This window comes from Gossypium hirsutum, chromosome A13 (genome assembly GCF_007990345.1).
Source record: "Gossypium hirsutum isolate 1008001.06 chromosome A13, Gossypium_hirsutum_v2.1, whole genome shotgun sequence".
NCBI classification, from domain to species: domain Eukaryota; kingdom Viridiplantae; phylum Streptophyta; class Magnoliopsida; order Malvales; family Malvaceae; genus Gossypium; species Gossypium hirsutum.
The window spans coordinates 87,885,784-87,902,721 of record NC_053436.1 but is presented as its reverse complement, the minus strand read 5'-3'; positions in this window follow the sequence as shown (position 1 = coordinate 87,902,721).

Sequence of the window (16,938 nt, the reverse complement as noted above, 5' to 3'; positions counted from 1 at the left end):
ATCCCTAACCAACAAGATATCCTAATAACTCTCAATTTTAATGGCAATTTTTTATTTCTTTGTTTTTTTCATTTAAATTTATTATAAAATATCATCATGTCCGATATATTTATATCTTGCTGGGCAGTGCATTGACTGTATCATGATTGAAAGGGCCGTGCAGAATACAATTTGGCCAGCATCAAAGTAAATGATATTGAAATCCTGACATGGCTCATTTAATAAAGAGTTACTCAACTTTCATAAATTTTTAATTTGGGTATCCTAAAATAAAAAGTATTATATATTGGAACTATTATTAATAATCGTTTTTATTTTAGTTATTCAATTTTAATAAAATTTAATTTTGGTTATGCTGTTATACTCATTTTAATCATTTAACTTTAGTAAATTTTCATTCTGATTGTTTTTTTATTTTTTAAATGTTTTAAAATATTAAAATAATATTAGATTATTACACAATTACAATGTTAGTGAAAGCGTTTATGTAATAAATTTATTAAAAATTGATATAAAAAGTAAATGTGAATGAAATGGTAAAATTGAGATGATGAAATTTATGTTATGGGTTCAAATCTTATAATGTATATATTTTTCTAGATTTAATAAAATATAAAAATACATAAATATCCTCAAAATAATAGTTGTTCCTTTGTTAAAAGAAAATAGTTTTGGTAATTTCATAGTTAAGATCCGATTAATGGGTGACACTAACTCAATTAACCTCTCAATATATAACTAGATTTTATCACTCCCACGATATATATGAACAGAAATATTTTATATTAAAAACATATTTATAAAATATATCAATAAATGATTATTAGTGAGGATGGCATTGATTTTCATATAAATTTATTGATTTTGTATTAGATTCCAAAATATATTTTTTTAAGATGTAATACCAAATTGGTCAGTCACTTTAACTATAGTATAGATATAGCTAATGGAAGTCATAGGTGTCATACTTATATTCAAAATTTTATCCCGTTTGATAATATATTATTTTTATCAAGAATTTTTTTTTATTTTGTAAGAGCTTATTCGATATTCGGTAATTATTTTGAATTTTGATTAAATTTAGATTTAAATAAAGTAAAACTAATAAGTTAAAAGTGTATGAGGAGTAAGTAAATGTCTTGACCTTCTTAACTAATGAAAAAACAATTATAATTATCATCCCTTTTCAAAATAATAATTTAATTTGAATTTTTTTTATCTTTTCAATTAAATTTTTTTAAAATTATTTTTAATCTTCTAAAATAATTAACAAATCAATTTAAGACTTTTAAAACATAAAAACTTTAGCATTTTCAAAAAATTTATAATTTTATCTCGACTTTCAATACAAAATTACTAATTTCTCTATTTATTTAGGGTCAAAATTCTTTTAATGTTATTTCTTTATCCACAAGATTCAAATTCAAGATGTTACTTAAAAAAATCAAAATTGTTATCACTTAATTCAAAAGAAATAAATAAAATCCAGGAAATTTATTGTTCAATAACTAAAAAAAGGCAGTCCAACAAGGTGATAGAGATAAACGAAGCAGGCAACGTGGCTATAGGTTTTGGTCATTCCATTGCAGCAGAAGCATGAAAGAAAAGGATAGGCCGTGCCAGGTATGAAGAAAATCCTCAATGAAACTGTTTCGTCCATTGTCGTTGCTATTAAATGAGGGCAATAAAGGATGGTGGACTATTTTCAAAGAAGCTGAAGTTGGAGGGACATCGAAACAGTTGGGGGTTGAGATTTCAAATTAATAGTTATCAAAAGAAAAGAGTAGGTTGCATACCCAATCTCAATGGCAAAGTTAATTGTCATTTGTTATTCTAAGTTTGTTTTTGTAAGTGGAGTCGTGCACGAAGACATCAATCATAAATGTAGAAAATATGATAAGATATGTTTAATTGTCTTTTTTCATGTTTACTTGTCCAAAGTTCAACCCAGTTCTGATTTATGGTTGAACTCGAACATCTTTTACAACCATACGTGTCTTTCTTGGTGCCCCTAATTGCATATCGTTAGCTTAAACAGTCGCTGAGACATAAGTAAAGTGTACTAAGGAAGTAACTTCTTCAAGCATAGTGATAATAGGATTAAATAGGAGACAAAAAATTTATTTATGCAGTCCGGTTTCCATACGCCTTCAGTTGAACTCGGTGAGAAATATTCACTATCTTCAATGCTTCCAACAAGTAATCTTAAATCTATCACATACCCATGACAATTTCATCACATCTGCACCTTGAAGACAAATACTTTCACCACTAAATTCACCCCTATATAGTTAGCAAGTAAAATCATAATACAAAAGGCTTTACTATCACAATGCACTCATAAAATAAGGTTTTTCACTTGAATAGATTAAGTGATCTATCTTTCTGTACAATCACCTGTACAAGCCTCTCAATCACCTGTATTTTTCTATTAAAAAACAACTAAATAAACTAAATACAATATAATACTAACAAATAATGTAAATAAAGATTGTTGGAAGCTAAATCTTCAACAATCCAATCCAATTCAACTTCCTTGATCCAAGGGATTAGATAAGCATGATTTGATCCAATTTGATCCTTCATATATGTTTCCTCAAGTGATATGATCTTCATTGATGAGCTAGATACATTCCACAATATTAGTATAGCCCAAAAAAATCTGATTCAATAAATTGCCAATAATGCAAATATGGAAACAATCCAGACAGGAGCAATTGGACAAGGAGTGAGCACTTTTGTGGACACTACTTTAGTCTTTCCATAGTTTTCAAAAATCTTCCCTTTTGGAAATTATTGAACAAAACTTGTACAATTCAGGAAGCAATATCAACAATTAACCTTAGCTCCCCCTTAGCTTCAATGTTTTTAAAATCAAACCGGTGGTCAAACTGGTGAGGCCATCAGTTTGTTGTTTCGACCAATACAATAGGTTCGGTTAAAAATTTATTAAATTTCAAAAATTTTAAAAATAAAGAATAAAACTTGGTTTTATCGATTCATACCAATTCCCAGTCTAACTAGTTCAAAGCCACTTTCCGGATTGGCCCCTAGTTGGATCCTGGTTCAACCGGTCTAGTCCGATGCAAATAACACTACTTAGCATATTCCCTTTAATTCCAAAAGCTTAACTTAGATAATAGATAAGTGAATTAACCATCAATGTTAAGTTTGAAATGTGCATTAATAATCAACCAACCATAATTACCAAGTAAGCTAGTGAAACAAGGAAAATAAAGCAAAAATAGTAATAAAAATCCATTCAAAAACATCAAAGGTCGTATCAACTAAAATGATAGAATCAAGAGGAGAAATTAGGATTACACTCATCTTGAAAGCAATTCCAAAAGAACAATTTCAAAATCATCATAAAATTTATCATCAAAAATAGAAAGACTCCCCCTTAACAACTCATATCATAAAATTTATCATAAAAAAAAAAAAGAAAGACTCCCCCTTAATAAGTCATCTCCCCTTCAATGGCAGCTTCCAGCTACATCATCATTTCTTCTTCTTTTTTATCAACAAACTTGCCAAACTACTCATTATCAGAGAGTGAAAGAAGATTAGTTGGCAGAGCTTTTTCTTTATCAATCAATTTCTTCTTAGATTTTGCTTCTGCTCTCTGTCACAATGTCTCTAATGGAATTCAATCGATGAGTTTAGCTCAACAATTATTCTTTGCCTCATGCTTGAGAGGATAGATTTGGTGCCTGCAGTAGTGGGCACTGCCTGAAACTAAGCATCTTTTTTTTTCTATATTGCCCAATTTAGAATCTGAAGCCTTTTCTGCTGATTCATTTACAATGTGTTTTCCTTTTATCCATGTATGAAGGAACTTCAACTTAGACACAGTCATTTCATATTGCTATTGCACGAACAATTCTTGGACTCTGATTCTGCAATATTTGAAAGATAAGGGACAGAAAGGGTAGAAATAAGGATATTAAATCTTTTCTGCAAACTTAAGAATTTCATCAAAGATGATCTAGCCAAGATCAAACTCAATGACTTTTCTCAGTAACATAATCATTCTCTTACTGAAAGAGTCCCTTTGGTTGTTAGGAAGCCAACTTCTAGTGGTTATAGAAAACAAAGCCGCATAAAGAGGGGAGAGAGAGGAGGCGTGAAGAGTATCTTTTTTTCGGCTAAGTAAGATGAAAATTGTTTGTCAAGGTTGTTGCTATTTGGCTAAAATATTTATCGAGATTCATCATGTTCAAAGTAACGCAATTTAAAATATTTTTTATTCTAAGAGGACCAAATTCGTACCTTTCACCATGAATAAATACTTTGAGGTAAAACTTATTATCCTTGTCAGTTATGCTTTTGTTCAAGTTGGCATAAAATTCAAATACAACATTCTCAACATATGGATTGACATAACTTGCTGAGCCCAAAAAGATATGCATTCTGTAAGATCACATCAATGACATGATCAACAAAGCAATTCTCATCAATGTTTTGCTCATTGATGACGTGCTTCAAAATTAAGACAGTATATATTTTAGAATACACAACATCCCAGAATACTCTCTTCTTAGTTTCCAAAATTCTTTCTTCTTACTTTTTGGTAACTTTAGTTGCTTCAGATAAGAGTTTAAGAACTCTTGCTTTCTTGAGTTTCTTGGTTTGATAAGGGGCACGATGTCAAATTTGGTTCCCTAAGTGTAGTATATTTGTTTTATATTTTTGTATTTTTTGAAAAAAATTAGTTTAATAATAATATTCATTAATTACATTAATACCCTTTGTATATTGTACTCAATGGTTTTTGCATGCAAAGGAAAATGAAAGAAAATATTGTCTTATTGGTTATCTGAGATTTAACTAATACTAAGTGATATTATGTAGTTAGATCATAATACAGAAAGATAACTTGTATTAGTAGATGAATCTAAACATGTCCTCAGTCTAATCGTAAATGAGCAAATTGATTGAAAGACTAATATGTCATTTATCAAGTCCAATTGGGGAGATGCTTTATCTTGAGCATTAGAGTGGATAACTCCCAGAGGATAGAGACATAGATGCGACTGACTGGACTGATAGTACATCAAACAGGACCCAAATAGAATAGATCCTAGATACATTTATGGATTTATTCACTTGTGACGTTCAAAGTGTGGCATACATTAATCGTAAGTGGATGATAGACTATGCATGCATGACTCGTACACTTTGATGTAAGTAAAAACCTGAGTTCAAATAGATAAGAAACCACAAGCGAGAATCATTCAAAATAGTGGAATTCATAGCCTAATTAACGGGTAAATGATATCCTCTCATTGGTTTTATGTGATAGATGAAAATTAGACATGACCATAGGTCGTTTGTCTTTGTGATAAACGACTTGGTTATTATTTGATAGTAATTGACATTTCATGAAGAAAGATGTAATGATTACCATGAGATAAAATAATATCATATTGAGAGAACAGATTCATCCCAAAGAGATTAAGGATATCCTATGAGGGTAACACACCGATGACAAGGTCATTAGACAAGCATTGAGTGCATAACTTTCATAATGGTATGTAATAAAGGAGAGCTCAATCACAATGCCATTATGGAAGGACTTCGCGACTAAATAAGTTTATAATTAATAGGTGAAAAGCTGGAACATACTTATAAATTGTTTTAACCCTAATTACATATGTCCAATCGGTCCCTCTGCTAGTGTAACACCCCTAACCCATCTCTATCATCGAATTTGGGTTACAGAGTATTACATCACATAACAAAGCAATTTACATCATTAAACCATTCATTTATTAAATTAAATAACAACATTTGAATCTACATTTCGTTCATAGTATAATCACCATTACGAGCTTTAAAACGAGCATATAGAACTCAAACTGACTTTGAAAACATCTAGGGACCATTTTGCGTTAAAACAGAAAATATGAAAAAAAAATTGAAAATAAGGGTTATATAGCCATGTGACCAGGCCATTTGACAAAGCCCAGGCTGTGTAGCTCAAAGACATGTCCATATGGCCGAATCATGTACAATTCAAAATATGGGCCACATAGCCGTGTTACAACCCATGTGCCCGCCCGTGTAAGTGTTCGAAATATGGTCACACGGTTGTGTTGCAAACCATGTGCTAGTCCATGTCAATCTTGCACCAAAAATTAACAAGACACATGATCGTGTGACAGTCCGTGTCCTAGGCCGTGTGCACCTAAAATAACTTCCAAAACAAGTAATTTCAAGAACCATTTCTGAATAACCAAATCAAACCATTTCCAACTCTTTTCACCTATTCAAAACACATCTAAACATGCCAAAAACATACAAAAAATATGTAACCTGTGTGCCTAACCAATATGCCCACATTGGCACCACAATTTAAATATTATTCCAAATTCACATTCAGTGGACACATGTTCTTATTTTGTAAACCACTAAACATATTTATTCATATATTTCTTTTACATTCAATGAACCAAGCATCAAACCTCTTTCATAATTCATATAGAGTTGGAGAGTAAGGATTCATCATATTCCAAGATCTCATAATCGATCATATGGCTAAATGTTCTACTTCCGGAATTTCAAGTTTGCAAGTGTACGATGATCCCCCAAATACAATGTAAAGTTTCGCTTTATGTTGTTATTGTCTACCAAAAATATTTAAGGATAAATCATAATCTAATAATAATTGATTGATTAACTGTCATGTTCTACTTAATTAGATTAACCTTAAAGTGTTAGAAAATTTGTGCGTTAAGTTTGTAATTTGTCATCTTTTTATAAACTTCAAAACTGATTATCAATGAGAATAAATACATGGTTATTCATTTTCTTAATGATATTTCGTCCTTATCTATTTTGCAAGTTAAAGATTTTAAGCAAATATAATATACTGATTATCTCAAAATTACACTCAAAAGTCTTTTGTATACAAATGACAATTTTTGTCACATCTCAAAAATCAGGTTAGTAGAATCCAGTTAGTAAATTGAGGGTTAGAGAACCAGATATCGTAATTAGGTTCGATAATTAGGAATAATTAAATAAAATATTAAAATAATTAGAATTAAAATTTTATGTTAAGAATTTAAATTTAAGTGTTTGGGAATTAATTTGGTTAAAACGAATTTTAAAAATGATGTTTGATTTGAAAATAATTTTGAGATTGACTTTAATTGAAAACCAGGAACCAATTTGGAAAAAAAAAGGAAGAAAACTTTAGATGGTTAAAGGGGAAAATACCCAATTATCTGGTTGGCTATTTAAAACCACCCACGTTTCTTCCCTCTCATTCTTTATCTCTTCAAAAAAAGTTTCCAAATACCAATTTTTGTTTTTCTCCCAAAATTTGTTCATGTTTTTTTTTTTATTTCTAAGCTCTCCAAACACAAAATCTCTTTTCAATTTCAAAGAATATTTATCATTTTATCCTCAATTTATCTAAAGTTCTTCACATGTTCAAACTCAAATTAGCTTCGTAGCTCGTCGATTTTGCAAAATAGAGGTAACATTCTAACTTTTCATGATTAAACTAAGTGTGTTAGATTTTTAAATTGAGTTTCAATCAATTAATTCACGATTTCAATAGATCATTTTATTTTAAGTTGATTTCAAGCTTGAAAATGGTGGATCTTGTTTTATTGAGTTAAAGTACTACTTTAAAGATCTTTTGAACTTATTTTGATCCTATTAGAAGGTTTTTAATCCCAATTTAACAAATCTATAAGTAATTTTGAAAGATTTGAATGATCTCTTCACTTTAAAGCTCTTTTGGCTTAATTTTTCCAAAAAAATGAGATCCAAAAAATTTGACTAAATTGAAGGTTAAAATATGTAATTATATTATATTTAGGAATATTAGGATCAAAATTAAGGTTTAGAAACAATATTTGATTGGTGAAATCGTATTTTCGAGAAAACTAGCTAAGTTTTCAGTATAAAGATCTGAGGCTTTGATCTGTGATTTTAGAGTGATTTAATCTTGTTTGTTATTTCTTGGAATGCCTTTGTATTGTGTTTTATGTGCATGTAAAGTTTCAACTCATTTGGGAGCCTCAATAAGCAAGCACAAAGGCAAACAAAAGCTTACTTGAGCTTTGTTGTGGAAGCCAATTATTAAGGTGAGTGATTTGTGTGCTATAGTTAATGCACAAACCAATGACTTAAAGGGGGCTTAGGTGATCAAATCATCTAATCTGAGTCTTTGAAGTAAGTGTTCCTACTTAATCTTTGTTATTCTATAAACAAGCTTACTTGTGTTATAATATGCTAAAGTGTGTGATGTGCATATATGTATTGAATATAACTGAATATGCCTTGTGGATAGTTGGTATTATGCACATATCACTAATATGAGAGTAAATTAGGCTTCAGAGCAAATTGTTAACACTTATAGTGCAATATGTGAACATGTGTAAGTGTTTGGCCATGATAAATTATGATATGTGTAGTATGCATAAACTAGAAAATAAATGTGTGAAATGGATATATTGGCCTTGTGAACCTTTGAAAATGTTGGATATGGTAGGCATGTCATAAGATTTGAGTACTCATTTATATGTTTTGTCATGGAGACATGTGGAGGGATAAGGGAATATAGAGCATTGCTCCATTCATGGGACATGTTGGTGTGTTGGAGAGTGTTAGCTTCATGCTACACTTACTTGAGATATGTAGACTCTTTTAAGTCATGGTGTGATGGAGGTTTGTGTATCCAATGAGAGCCTTTGATATACATTTTCATCCTCACAAGTTGCCAATATATCATTATGATATGGTATTTTTTTTATGCTATGTGATAAGTGTATTTAGCATCCTTGTTTTTAACTATTGTGTTTGTGATTTATTGTAGCATCTTGAATACTTACTGAGCTTGGTTAAGCTCACACTCTTTTGTGACTATTTTTACAGAGACATAGCTTGTGTGGAGTGGTAAAGTGAGAAAGTTGGGGATCCAAAGGCAAAAGCACGTTGATTGTGCATGTGAGATGGTTTTTACTTCATAAAGGGTGACAATGTAGGTTTAAATTTGAGGGACTAGACTTTACTTTTATTTTGGACTTATAAATGGACTTTCCATGAACTGTTTAAGGATTTTTATAACTGATTCGTGCATGATTTAATTTCTTGGTTAACTGCATGATGTATTCTAGATGAATGCTTAATTAATTATTAAGTAACATGCATGTGATTTATTGATTTATGGTTAAAGTGGTTTAAATGATGTGTTGAAGGCTTGGAAAAATGAAAAATGACCAAATGGAAAGGTATGTATCTTTATTGCACTTTAAATTGCCTTATATGAAAATTTGTTATGTTGAGTTGATTAGTTTCAAACTTTAGAAAAGCATGTTAGCTTAGGAGATTGTTTTGGATGTCAAAGCATGTTAATATATGACCTTACGTTAGAATAGGGAAAATGGCATGAAACCGCCAATTGGTATGTGCATTTGAATATCAAAGTGTAAAATGGTATGTTACAAAAAAGGCTTGATTTCACGACATGAAAATCGTGCGATTGCGACGAGATTTTCAAAATGTTCTGGGCATATTTTGAAACTGTTGCAAATAAGTCCTGATTTTCACAACAAAAAATTGGAGGCCTTAAACACCACGAAATGTTTTGAAATTTTACATGATATGGATTTAAACACTATATTTTAATATGGTAACTTCAATTACTTAAAATGGTTTTTCTAGATATTTTGTAAAATTTATTATTTAGTCTTTAAACTTTGTTTTGAAATTAAATGAGTTTTAAACATCATTTTAAGCTAATTTTTTTACAAATGGTTTAAAATAAAATACCCAAAACACTAAATCAACCAAATTTCAAGATTACAAGTTTTGCTTTCGATGTGTAAAATGATAGTTTTACCCCTGTTTATAATTTGTTGTTTTGTGTTAGACGAAGCATGATTTAAGCTTGTATGTTTTAGATTAATTGTTTAAGCATGTTTGTTGGGTGTGATGATTGGCTTTATGGTGTGTTTGGATGACCAGTAAGGAGAGTCACATAAATGGCTAATGTAGAGTTTCGAATTCAGGTTAGTCCGTTTCGGTCGAGTTTGAGGCACTATAATTTTCAATTATTTTTAGTTTAAATATAATCCTAATCGAAAATATTTTATTGTTTAAATTCCTACTAGGAGATAACATGTCTTGATTATTGGAGCTTATTTGACTTCAAAGTTCCTGGCTTTAGTAGTATATTATACTAAACTTAAGTCAAATTAATTTTAAAACCGTGTATAAATTAATTCATTTATGACATTCATTCTGTGTTTACCTTAATTCTAAATAAGTACATGATTGCACACGTATGACTCACATAATTTGATGTTCAAATGTTAAAACATTTCGAAGTAGTAAGCTATTAAATCAATTGATGGGTATATGACTTATGCATGAGTTTAATATGACTATGCAGAGTTTATCTTTACTTAAAGATATAGAATCATAGATACAATAAATTAAAAGATGTCATTTTAAATGCATTATGTGGTTAATGAAAATGGAATGTGGCAACGTGTCACACTCAATTTTCATTAAAGTCCCGAAGTTAAAGGAGAGTTGGAAGTTAATTGAATAAAATAATAAGTTGGCGGACTCTATCAGAAAGCTTGGGAATTTTAGTGGCTAATTGATAATTAGTTGAGTTTTAATTCTAGTTCAATTAAGATGGAACCGCCCAGTTCCTTAGTGGAACGTAAAATGATTATCGATGGATGACTTATTTAGGGCTTTGGTGACCGTGCGCAAAAGGTTATATACATGTGAGAAGCCTTATTCGGCAAAGGAAATTCTTCTTAGTTATGTTTATATTTTCTTCTCATCTACACCGCCTTTTTTGATTGCTCCGAACAAGATAACGTTAAGGAAAGTCCTGCATGACGTGGTGATCGTAAGGTTTAAGTCTGGAATGTATTGAATACAGTAAACTAGTAAGCTTCTTAATCTTACTATATTCGTGAAGTTGAGGAAAAGAGAAGTTAAGGGGTTTATGAAATCATTGGAAATTTTTGCATGAAATTTGATTCAGGTATTTAAACCTTGAATGCCTCCAATTTAACCAGTATATTTGGTTTTCATGCTTAGTTGTCACAATGAAGGAGGCTTTGACATTCAGACGAGCTAACCTGGCGAGGATAAAGGATAGTAGGTGAGTTCCTGTACTCCACTTTGGGTGTTTGCTGGTTGAATGTTCTGCTCATATGTTTATTCTAAGTTCAATTCAGATTTCATGGTTGAGTGTGATTATGATGAATGAGTATGCTATGCATGCATAAAGTTGTGTAAATATATAGATGCTTGCAAGTATGTTCTCTGGATGCAAATGTGGTAGTGTATTAACATATTGATAAATGGCGTACTATATGCTATAGTAATAAGTGTAACAATAAGCGTGAAATGTATATTTATAAAATGCAGAGTACGAAGGGAGTTACTTTGGCAGATTAGTTGAAGATGGGAAAAATTGGCATAATGGAGGAATGAACGGATTGAAAGGGGATTCGAGGGAGTTTGGCGGCATCGTGAAATGGTAATTTATAGGTCCTTCGAGGCAACACCGTGTAAATAATATACAGGTTCTTCGAGGCGACACCATGTACATGTATATAGGTCATTTGGTGCGACACCGTGTAAATGGTATACAAGCTCTTTAGAGTGACACCCCGAAAGAGATTTATTGATTCTAAGGAATCAAAAGTCAATGGCTAGTCATGGCATGATCCAATGGTGAACAGGTACATTTTATTACAAAAAGAAAAGCCTGACAGGGTATAAAAAAGGAAGTCATTGTAGGACTCGCATAGCGAGCAATCTATCATGATGATCATCGGGTGTCTGAGAATGTTGGCAGTGTAACACCCCAAACCCGGCCTAGACATTATGGCCAAATCTGAGATGTCACATTGTAGTGAGATTTGGAAAAAAACATAGTTTTATCGGAAAAAGGTCATTTGTGTTAAACCTCAATGTGTCCTTTTTGAAAAGCTACTTATCTTACTTATTTGTTATATCCCAGAATTTGTTAAGCAAAACATGACTCTTACAAAAGTTGTTACTACATTTTTAAACACAATTCGTTGCGAAAGCTTTTAAAACATGTTACGTAGCGTGGTAGTTGAAAAACATTTGATTTTTTTTCTTTTAATATAAAACCCGAGTCCTAGTGCTAACAAATTTAAGTCAATTTAAATAAATTCCCAAACAAAAACTTAAAATGGCCTTATTACATAAATTTACCCAAATAAATTTACTTTTACTAAAATCAAAATGAAAACGCAACAAGTGGTGTGGCCATCTCCGAGTCCTTCACAGCACCGACCCGCCTAAGGATTACCTGCACGAATGGGCAGAAAAGGTGAGTTTATGAAAACTCAGCATGTAATCCATATTTATCAAACAAACAAACACACAGTGTTGAATAGTCTGGGCCTAAGCCCAAATCATTAGCAATAGCAGTGTGGTCCTTAGCCCAATACAGTAACAGTATCAATGTGTGCTTTAGCCCATTTCAATACAGTATCAGTAACGCATATAAAGATCCTACCCATCCATCCTCTACACTCCACTCCGTCCAACCTTACACTCCATGTGGGGATAAAATCGACCCACCCATCCCTACACTCCAAAATATAGTACCGGTTGCAGCACTAATAGTATTTTCTAGCAGAGCTTCCAGTAATAGGCTTATAGCCTTTCAGTACACTTCCTCTGATATCATATGTATATATACCACCCCATGTAATGCAACATAATATCATACGTGTATGCAGAAATATCAAACTCAAATACAGTTAATTAAAGCATAGAGGCATATCAGACATTTTACCTCTAGGGGTATAACGGTCATTTTACCAGTAAGGGTTCTATGTATACTTACCGACCTATCAGTAGGCTCAAAGTCCTCTCGTGCGACCTATGCAACCTGAACAGTAAAAACGGCCCAAAGCCCACAGTACTGCCTATTGGGCCTACACGCCTGTGTGACCCGATAAGCCTAGTAATGGCCTTGGCTGTGTGGTCTACACGGTCTGGACCGATAATCTCCACATATTTGTACGGTTTTACCCGTGTAGAGCCCACAAGCTCGTAAGGCCCACACGGCCCAAGACGGCCCAAACCCATGAGTTCGCTCATATTGGCCTCTACTGTCAAACGCACATGTTTATGCACTCGATTCACCATACGAGCGAGCGCACGCTCGTATAGTTACGTATGAACATACTTTTTGGCTTTTGCCGATTAACAACAGTGCAGTGTGATTACACACCTGGTTGCGAAAATGTGATTACTGGTCCACGAGTCCAAAACCTAACACAATCAAAACTTCGGTTAGATACCTAATAACAATTTGCAAAAGACCCTAGTCAACTCTTGCTCATAATTATACCAATCAAATACCTTCTTTGATCACCTAAGCACCGTTCCAAACAACCTCTCCCAATTCTTAAAGATTACCTACAACCCAAATACTATTTGTAAACCACTTCCATACACACAACCTATAAACCAAGTGTAAAGTGCCTTACCAAAATGAAAGCCAAGAATGAAGAACAGTAATATTAAGCCAATACCCAACACCACTTAAATCCAAGGCACGAGATAAACAATCTCACTTCCTAGCAGAAAACGTTAGAAAAGATAGGTGTTAGGCAAAGATTACTTCGGCAGGAGAGAGTGGGCTAGCAATCGAACCCTCATACCAAAATAAATAATCGAAAATACTAGAGAAGAGAAGAGAGAACATTATGGAAGTGTGAAAGAACCTTACGCTAGAATCCAATGGTTCAAGGAACAACTGTGGTAGCTGAAACACAAAAGGGGAAGAAGTCAATAACCAACTGAAATGTTATGATGAAAGAATGTCACGAAAAGAGGGGATGAGGAATGGTATACCACTTAAACAAGAACCAAATATGAAACGAGAATGATTGGAGAGGAAAAATAGAGAAGAGAAGAGGCAGAATTCAGTCACGCACAACAGATGAAGGGAGGAGGGAATGGAGTAGTTCGGCTAATGTTTGAAGACAGAAAAGAAGAGAGAAACGATAGTGGAAAAAGGTCTCAAAATTGAAACCCAAAAGCACCTAAAGTGAGAAGAAAAGAAACGGAAAAACCCCTATACCAATCGATTTCTAAAAGAACAAACACCAACATCTATGACTCCCCTAAACCGAAACTTAAAGGGGTGCCTAGAGTCCCTATTCTGCTCAAACTTCTCTCCCTCCTCAACTCCCCAAAATCCTCCACAAATCCCTCAACCGAACCCCTTTATCCACATCTTCAAAATCCCTTCTAGAATTTCGTCTATACACTCCCACTTCCCTCAAATACCAACCGCCCAAGCTTTAGAGTCCCAGCAATATACAACCATTCACATGGCAACATGCCAAAATAAAATGCTCTACTACATTGCTACGCCTCAAACCTCAGACCCCCAAGATCACTCCACATGCCTCTTTCCACTAGACTAACAAGCTTCTTATGCCATACTTTACCCAATTAAATTTAAGAAACCTACTAACCAGAGACAGGTTTAACTTAAGCAAAAGCCAAAATTTAGTACAAGCCAAGACTTGAACTCAGGACTTCTCCAACACCCTCAAGACATTCAACCACTGAAGTAGGCATGTATTACACAACACAACATACAAAAACAAAGACCTAAAATTTTTGGGGCGTTACAGGCAAGCTTGCTAATAAGAGGATCCGCCAAAAGTAAAGGTAAGAGGAATTGGTAGAAGCGTCTTGTACGTGAGTATATGTGGAGGAAAAGGTTATTTCCTTTCAATATAATTGCGAATAAGTATATTAAGAGTCCACCAGAAAAGACGGACAAGCCAACATGGGTTATGAGGAAGCAAGATGATTCCCAAATTCTATATCCAGGTGTTTTTTGGCAAAAAGGACATTAGGAAAGTGGAAAGTCAGCCAAGGACCAACTTAAGAGGAAAGTCAATCAAGAATGGCCTCAAGTGAATTATCTGCCAGAGAATACCAAGGGGAGGGGATGTCCATTATGGCTATCTAATGTGGATAAGTCCTTTAAGGATCAATTCATAAAAGGGAAGTTGGCTTTACCTAATCTAGCGAGATGGTAGTCTCCTGGGAACTATTGGTGGCTAGGAAGTCCATCAAGACTATGTTATCAAGGAATTATCTATTCAGACCATCTTACAAGTATGCAAAAAAAGTGTGGCGCTTAACCTATCCGTCCATACTTAATTCAAAGGTCGCTAATTAGGATGTTATAAATGGGTCTCCCTAAAAAAGGGTTTATGCACAAGATAAGTCAAAAGAAATGAATGGGCGGGATGATACGGTAAGTTGTTTTGAGTACATAATAGAATGAAGAGATTAGGATAAGAATCCGTCATATTGGTGGGATACCAGCAAGTCTTGTAAATGGGTGCCAAAAAGGGGACACTTAAGCCCAAACCCGTATTGATATATCCGTCAGTGATATGTTTAAGAAGAATGCACGGGCGTAGACTACGCCAGTCAAATTGCAAGATCTTCCACTTTATTCAAGGAGTTTAATTATTGGCACTAACTCCGTTACCCAAAATTTTGATAACATTTTCAATTACTGATGCGCAGAATCTCACTAAGTTTATTTTGACTTATGAGTCTTGTACGCCAGATGCAGGGTCAAGAATAACTTGAGGATTATATAGAGGGACCAAGCCAAACATCACCAAGTCCACGTGAATGGCGTTGTTGTATCATGTATATAGAGGGGCACCCTCAGAGGCTGTGTCTCAGGGTTCAAAGGAGTGCAACTTAATCAAAATCTTAAGTTCCAGGTCTATGTAATTATAAATGTACATGCCCAATAAAGCAAAATTTTTATAAATATTCTAGCATTTGTATAATGGAAAACTTAACTGGAGTTGAAATTTTTGAAATATATTGTCATCTATCAAGTTAGAATTGATGTTAAGAAAATCGGGTTAATTATGATACTTGGTACCTAGACCTGATGATCGAGTCGGGTACGGGTGTTACACAACAGGTCATTTATTTTAAAGTGAATTTATCATTCACAAGGTGGATGATCATTTTCATAATGAGAATATAATGAAACTTTAATATAAAATGATCAAATTAGATGAAATATACAATTTTAAGGGATCTTGGTGACCAAATAAGGGTATCCACAAATTATATAGCAAACTATTTTAAGAAACTACCCAAATCAATTGTTGTGAGACTTGATTCTCCCAATGAGTTTCAAATGTTAGGATATGCAGTTAAGAGAAGTAAAATAAATGCGTAGAAGAGACCAAAAATTGAGATATAGTTGGATTCAACAATTTATATTTGTGGGTGCTTAATCAAAAAATAAACGCATTATGCAAACTTGAAGAGTACAATCTTTAATAACCAACTTAATTTTTCGATTAAGTCTTAGCTCTATTGGCATGGGCATTGTTACCAGTACAAGAAAACGTGGGTCGAGTACGCTAAAGCATATTATCCTCCTATTTAAAAGGTGGGAATGAGTTATGAATAGTTATAAATATTATATCAAAAAGAATAAATATAATGAAAATCTATAATAAAATTATTAAAAAATTAATAAACTTAATTTACTTAAACTCACCAAAAATAATTACAACCTCAAAATTACATAGTTTGTATACCTTCACTCTCTCTACTCAACCCTTCATGTAGTAGGGTACTAGAGAACACACTCCTAAAATGTGAAAACATTTCTCAAGAAAGTCCTCTAAGAATAGACACTCGAAACTGACAAGTTTTATGCTGAATAACCATCCTTTGGATAATGCAACCTTGATGATAGGATAGGATCATTATCTCAGTCCCTAAAATATTTCTTTTTATCTCTTCATGTTAACTGATAAAGATGTTTGTATTTTCTAAAAATTTAAAATTTAAAATTTAACTTTTATACTTTAATTTTAAGATATTGAATTTCTATAT